This window comes from Leopardus geoffroyi, chromosome X (genome assembly GCF_018350155.1).
Source record: "Leopardus geoffroyi isolate Oge1 chromosome X, O.geoffroyi_Oge1_pat1.0, whole genome shotgun sequence".
NCBI classification, from domain to species: Eukaryota; Metazoa; Chordata; class Mammalia; order Carnivora; family Felidae; genus Leopardus; species Leopardus geoffroyi.
Genome location: NC_059343.1, coordinates 62,801,487 through 62,809,078, shown reverse-complemented (window position 1 = coordinate 62,809,078; position 7,592 = coordinate 62,801,487). Strand labels below are relative to the sequence as shown.

Here is a 7,592-nt window from a genome sequence, read left to right as displayed (position 1 = left end):
CAGTGCACAGAAAACAGTTGCATTTCTATACACCAATAATGAAGCAACAGAAAGAAAAAACAAGCAATTGATCCCATTCACAATTGTGCCAAAACCATAAAATACCTAGGAATAAACCTAACCAAAGTGGTGAAAAATCTGTACACTGAAAACTATAGAAACCTCATGAAAGAAATTGTAGAAGACACAAAAAATGGAAAAATATTCCATTCTCATGGATTGGAATAACAAATATTGTTAAAATGTCAATAGTACCCAAAGCAATCTACATATTCAATGCAATCCCTATCAAAATAACACCAACATTCTTCACAGAGGTAGAATAAACAATCCTAAAATTTGTATGGAACCAGAAAAAAGACTGCATAGCTAATATAATGTTGAAAAAGAAAACCAATGCTGGAGGCCTCACAATTCCAGACTTCACGCTGTATTATGAAAGTGTAATCATTATGACAGTATGTTATTGGCACAAAACCAGACACACATATCAATGGAACAGAATAGAAAACCCAGAAATAAACCCACAAACATATGGCCAACTAATCTTAGACAAAGCAGGAAAGAATATCCAATGGAATAAAGACAGTCTCTTCAGCAAACGGTGTTGAAAAAACTGGACATGCAGAAAAATGAACCTGAACCACGTTCTTATACCATACACAAAAATAAACGCAAAATGGATTAAAGACCTAAAAGTAAGACAGGAAGCCATTAATGTCCTAGAAGAGAAAGCAAGAAAACACCTCTTTGACTTTGGCAGCAGCAATTACTTATTCAACACGTCTCTGGAGGCAAGGAAAACAAAAGCAAAAATGAACTATTGGGACCTCATGAAGATAAAAATCTGCACGGTGAAGGAAACAATCAATAAAACTAAAATGCAACTGATGGAATGGAAGAAGATATTTGCAAATGACGTATCAGATAAAGAGTTAGTATCCAAAATCTATAAAGAAGTTATCAAACTCAACACCCAAAAAACAAATCATCCAGTGAAGAAATGGGCAAATATACATGAATAGACATTTTTCCAAAGAAGTCATCCAGATGGCTAACATACACATGAAGAGAGGCTCAACATCAGTCATCATCGGGGAAATACAAATCAAAACCACAATGAGATACCACCTTACACCTGTAAGAATGGTTAAAATTAACAACTCAGGCAATGACAGATGTTGACGAGGATGCGGAGAAAGAGGGACCCTTTTGCCTTGCTGGTGGGAATGCAAACTGATGTAGCCACTCTGGAAAACAGTATGGAGGTTCCTCAAAAAATTGAAAGGAGAACTACCCTACAACCCAGAAATTGCACTACTAAGTATTTATCCAAAGGATACAGGTGTGCTGTTTTGAAGCAGCACATGTACCCCAATATTTATAGCAGCACTATGAGCAATGGCCAAAGTATGGAAAGAACCCAAGTGTCCACTGACAGATGACTGGATAAAGAAGATGTGATATATACATATACATATGATTATATATTATATAATTATATATATTATATAAATTATACATTATACATTTAATTATATTAATTATATTATAATTATAATGTAATATATATTATATATAATGTATTATATATTATATAAAATTATAATTTATTATAATTATATTAATATTATAAATTTTATATATTATAAATATATATTATATATTATACATATAAGAAGATGTGATATATATATATATATATATATATATATATATATATATATATAATGGAATATTACTGGGTAATCAAAAAGAATGAAATCCTGCCATTTGGAACAACATGGATGGAACTAGAGTTTATTATGCTAAGTGAAATTAGTCAGAGAAAGACAAATATCATATGAATTCATGAATATATGGAATTTAAGGTACAAAACATGAACATAAAGGAAGGGAAGCAAAAACAATATAAATACAGGGAGGAGGACAAAACACAGGAGACTCTTAAATATAGAGAACAAACTCAGGATTCCTGGAGGGGTCTTGGGTGGGGGTATGGGGTAAATGGGTAATGGGTATTAAGGAGGACACTCATTGGGATGAGTACACCAGGGCTCATCACAACAATTAAGGTGCCCTCCTTAGTGCCCATTGCCCATTTAGCCCATATCCCTCCCGCCTCCATCCATCAACTCTCAGTTTGTTCTCTATAGTTAAGAGTCTCATGGTTGCTTCCTTCTGTCTCTTTTTTCCCTTCCCCTATGTTCATATGTTTTGGTACTTAAGTTCCACACATGAGTGAAGTCATATGGTATTTGTCTTTGGCTTACTTTGCTGAGCATAGTACACTCTAGCTCCCTCCATGTCATTGCAAATGGCAAGATTTCTTTTTGATGGCTGAGTGATTATATATATATATTCTTTCTCCATTCATCAATTGATGGACATTTGGGCTCTTTCCATACTTTTGTTATTGTTTGTAGTGCTGCTATAAACATTGGGGTGCACACACCCCTTCAAATCAGCATTTTTTATCCTATGGATAAATAACTAGTTATGCAATTGCTGGGTTGTAGGGAGGCTCTATTTTAAATTTCTGAGGAACCACCATACTGTTTTCCAAAGAGGTTGCAGCAGTTTGCATTCCCACCAACAGTGCAAAAGAGTTCCTCTTTCTCCACATCCTTGCCAACATCTGGTGTTTCCTGAGTTGTTAATTTTAGCTATTCTGACAGACATGAGGTGGTATCTCATTGTGGTTTTGATTTGTATTTCTCTGATGATGAGTGATGTTGAGCATCTTTTCATGTGTATGTTAGCCATCTGGATGACTTCTTTGGAAAAGTGTCCATTCATGTCTCTTGCCCATTTATTCACTGGATTATTTGTTTTTTGGCGTGTTGAGTTTTATAAGTTCTTTATAGATTTTGGACACTAACCATTTATCATATATGTCATTTCATAGGCTGTCTTTTCGTCGTGTTGATAGTTTCCTTTGCTGTACAGAATATTTTTATCTTGATGAAATCCAAATAGTTCATTTTTGCTTTTGTTTCCCTTGACTCTGGCAACATATCTAGTAAGAAGTTGCTACAGTCAAGGTCAGAGATGTTGGTGCCTATGTTCTCCTCTAGGATTTGGATGGTTTCCTGTCTCACATTTAGGTATTTCATCCATTTTGAATTTATTTTGGTGTATGGTGGAAGAAAGCAGTCCAGTTTCATTTTTCTGCATTTTTTTAAAGGTTTCGTTTTAACATTTATTGCACATTCATTGTAGGTAACTGCCAAGCCTCAAAAATACAAAGCTTTGCAGCACACAACTTCACTGTCAAGGGCTGTGGAGATATACCAACTATGAAAACAATTTTATGGAAACAGATGGGAAAGATCAGTAACTTGGGTGAGAGAAAGATGGCACTGGAGAGTTTGGGATGGATGGGTATTTCAGGATAAGCACGGGTGCAGGAGTGTGAAAACACATTCTACGTGAAAATCTCCTATCCTCTAACCCCCATGCCTTTAATGGTGTTTTTACCTCTGTCTCCTCTATTTATAGTTTTCTGTCTTCATACTTTCAGTTTATTCAACACCCTTGCCTATACTTCACCCATTTTTCTGCCCAGTACAACTTTTCTGGGGAGCATTTTAGCAAAGGTACTTCAAAAGCATTAAAAGTCCAAACAAATGATCCAATAGTTTTACTCATAGGAATTTATACTAAAGAAACATGGATGCTTTCAAAATCTTAAGTTACTTTAAGTATTATTTATATTTGCATAAAAACTTACAAGTGTGACAGTAGGGAGCTATTGGATAAATTGAAAATCATCCATTAGAAGAAATTATTAAACCACTAAAGTTTTTTTTCAAGGAACATTTTTTTTTCAACTTTTATTTATTTTTTTGGGACAGAGAGAGACAGAGCATGAACGGGGGGAGGGGCAGAGAGAGAGGGAGACACAGAATCGGAAGCAGGCTCCAGGCTCTGAGCCATCAGCCCAGAGCCTGACGCGGGGCTCGAACTCACGGACCGCGAGATCGTGACCTGGCTGAAGTCGGACGCTTAACCGACTGCGCCACCCAGGCGCCCCTCAAGGAACATTTAATAACAAGGTAGATAACGTACACTTGTCTAATATAATACTTTTAGATCACTGAAGCTAAAGCAAAACATCCTGTCCGTTGGGTGAAAACAGCCTGCTTAATGTGTGTGCACTGCAGTGAAATTTTAAAAAATACTGTAATTATAATTTCAGAATTTCAGAACTTGAGTGCCAATGTTTTCTTTTTCATATGGAAAAAGAAAATGCTTTTGAAAATCATTTGAAGCTTGGACGAAAATTCCATAGCTATATTCTTAGGATCACCCTGTAGTCTTAATGATACCGATGACACAAGGAAAGCTTCAATCCAACCATTTAGAGAAGACATTCCAGCTGCATGATCTCATCAACCAGGAGAATGTTGGTGGCAATCACAGTGCAGGAATGAAGAATCTGTTTCTTTACACAATAGTTATCCCATATGTCTATTTCAGCTGCTACCATTGGCTTACTTGTGTTCAAGTCCACATCCACAAGTTGACCTGATTCTTACTGTTCTGCTTGAACTGTAACTAGTGTTTCCTGAAGGTCAAAACCAGAGTTCTGAGCAAGAACCTTGGGAATAATGAGCAATACATCAGCAAGTGCTTGCACTCCAAGTTGGACCCTGCCCTTTACACTGGGCTTATATTTAATCAAGGATTCTGCCACTGCTACTTCCGTTGCACCAGCATCTGGAACTACACAGCCATCATGAGTAACATTTTTAACAGTCCTCAAGTCATCTCTTTTGCATCTTTGATTTGAATGATGTATGCTTTTTTGGTCCTTTGACTAATAATGTGACAGAGCGAGGATTGTTACATTTCTCAATAAAGGTGAATTTCTCTTTTCACAATGTAAACTCATAGACAAGCTTGAATGTCCCAAACAATCAGGATTTAGGTCAACAAAAGAATTTTTAGAGCTACTCCACCACAAGCAAAAATCAGCCTTTCCGTATTTCTTGTTTTAGCTCTACACAGAGCTACTATGCCTTGTTTTGCAAGAGCATCTAAGGATAAGGGGTCAATTCCTTTTTGACTATTAACAACAAATTCCTTATCTGAATCACCACAAACTTTATTTTTCAGTTCTAGCATTTTTTTTAACTCTATCTTCAATGAGTTTTCTTTCTGCTTTTACGAGTTTTTCTCTCTCTTCTGTACTCTTGTAAAAAACACACAATTCACTTCTGTTTTTCATATTTTAATGGCACATTGCATGAGGATGTATGCATGCATGAGGATGTATGCATCTTCTACTCTTTTTTTTTCATATCAGATTGCCGTGCCATATGGTCCAAAACAAGACCTCTGATTAAGCTTGTATTAGTTTCAGATTTATGTTTCATCTCCATGATCTCAACCATGAAGAGGTCAATAGATTCATCTTGTTTTTTAATGGACAAAATGGAACCCATCACAGCCTCTGTTAAGATATCAGCAAGTTCAGCATGCATTTTAGTACGTAGAGATGTTCTGGCCACATCTAGAAGTGTTCTATGTCCATTTCTTTGCTTACTTTGACTAGTTCCAAAAACTGAAGTGCCCTTTCCAGTGCATCTTCAAATTCTTCTGTTATTATTCTAAGATGAAGACCTTCAGAAATGTAGAGATCTGCTTGTTTCAGTAGTTCTCCAATGATTAGGACATTGAATGTTATGTCACCAGTTATGTCCTCCTGGGCTATTGCTACTTTGGCTATTAAGGAGGCTGCTGTGTGTTGAATTTGCATTTCATAAAGCAGCACATCGCCATATTTAGTAAGCTTGATGTCTCCAGCACCAGAAACAAGCATCTTCATGGTGCCCTTAGTCCTCAAGTTGGTACTCAGCACGTAGTGCAGCCCCCGGGGTTGTGCTAATGTTGACTGCCAGTGCCACCTGAGCTCTGGCCACCTCGGCCTTGGGGTTCAGAGTCTTCACCGCCTCCATAGCTAACCAGCACAGGAAGAAGAGAATACCCAGTGTGTGGCGTGCAAGCTGGCTCAGCCCATTTTTTCTGCATGTTGCTGTCCAATTTTCCCAGAACCATTTGTTGAAGAGACTGTCTTTTTTTCCCCCATTGGATATTCTTTCCTGCTTTGTCAAAAATTAGTTGACCATATAGTTGTTGGCCCATTTCTGGGTTTTCTATTCTGTTCCATTGATCTATGTTTGTTTTTGTGCCAGTACCATACTGTCTTGATGACTGTAACTTTGTAATATAGTTTGAAGTCCCAAATCATGATGCTTCCAGCTTTAGTTTTCATTTTCAGATTTATTTGTCTATTAAGGGTCTTTTGTGGTTCCATAAAAAGTTTAGGATGGTTTGTTCTAGCTCTGGGAAAAATGCTGGTGGTAATTTGATAGGGATTTGATTAAATGTGTAGCTTGCTCTAGGTAATATTGACATTTTAACAATATTTGTCTTCCAATCATTGAGTATGGAATGTTTTTACATTTCATTGTGCCATCATCAATTAGTGCCATTGTGCCATTCTTTCATTAGTGTTCTGTAGTTTTCAGAATATAGATCTTTTACCACATTGGTTAGGTTTATTCCTAGGTATCATTGTTTTTGGTGCAATTACAAATGGGATCTATTCCTTGATTTCTTTTTCTGCTGCTTCATTATTGGTGTCTAGAAAAGGCAACAGGTTTTGGTACACTGATTTTTCTCAATTTGTGTATCAGTTCTAGTAATTTTTTGGTGGAGTCTTTTGGGTTTTCAACATGTCATGTCACTCATGTCATATGGGAGTGATGGGAATGTGACTTCTTCCTTGACAATTGGGATGCCTTTTATTTCTTTTTGTTGTCTGATTGCTGAGGTTAGGGTTTCAGTACTGTATTAAATAACAATGCTGAGGGTGGACATCCCTGTCTTGTTCCTGACCTTAGGGAAAAGTTCTCAGTTTTTCCCCATTGAGGATGATATTAGCTGTGGGTCTTTCATATATGGCTTTTATGATGATGAGGTATGTTCCATCTATCCTCACATTGCTGAAGGTTTTTATGAAGAATGGAGGCTGTACTTTGTCAAATGCTTTTTCTGCATCTATTGAGAAGATATGTTTTTTTCCCTTTCTTTTATTAATATGGTGCATCGTGTTGACTGACTCATGAATATTGAAGCACCCCTGCAGCCCAGGAATAAATCCCATTAGATTGTGTGGAATAATTAAAAAAATTTTTTTTAATGTTTATTTTTGAGAGAGAGAGGCAGAATGCAAGTGGGGGAGGGACAGAGAGAGAGAGGGAGACACAGAATCCGAAGCAGGTTCCAGGCTCCAAGCTGCCAGCACAGAGCCCGACACGGGGCTTGAACCCACGAACTGCGAGATCATGACCTGAGCTGAAGTCAAAGCCCAACCGACTGGAATAGTTCTTTTAAAGTACTGTTGGATTCAATTTGCTAGTATCTTATTAAGAATTCTTGAGTCATTGCTCATCATGGATACTAACCCTTTATCAGATATGTCATTTGCAAATATCTTCTCCCATTCCATCGGTTGCCTTTTAGTTTTGTTGATTGTTTCCTTCACTGTGCAGAAGCTTTTTATCTTGATGAGGTCCCAATAG

The 7,592-nt window shown here is 37.0% G+C and overlaps 1 pseudogene; it reads right to left on the bottom strand.

Annotated features, from left to right (window-relative positions):
* Window positions 1-4,173: 4,173 nt before the first annotated feature.
* On the bottom strand, window positions 4,174-5,963 carry LOC123594888 (annotated as a pseudogene).
* Between the last annotated feature and the right edge of the window lie 1,629 nt (window positions 5,964-7,592).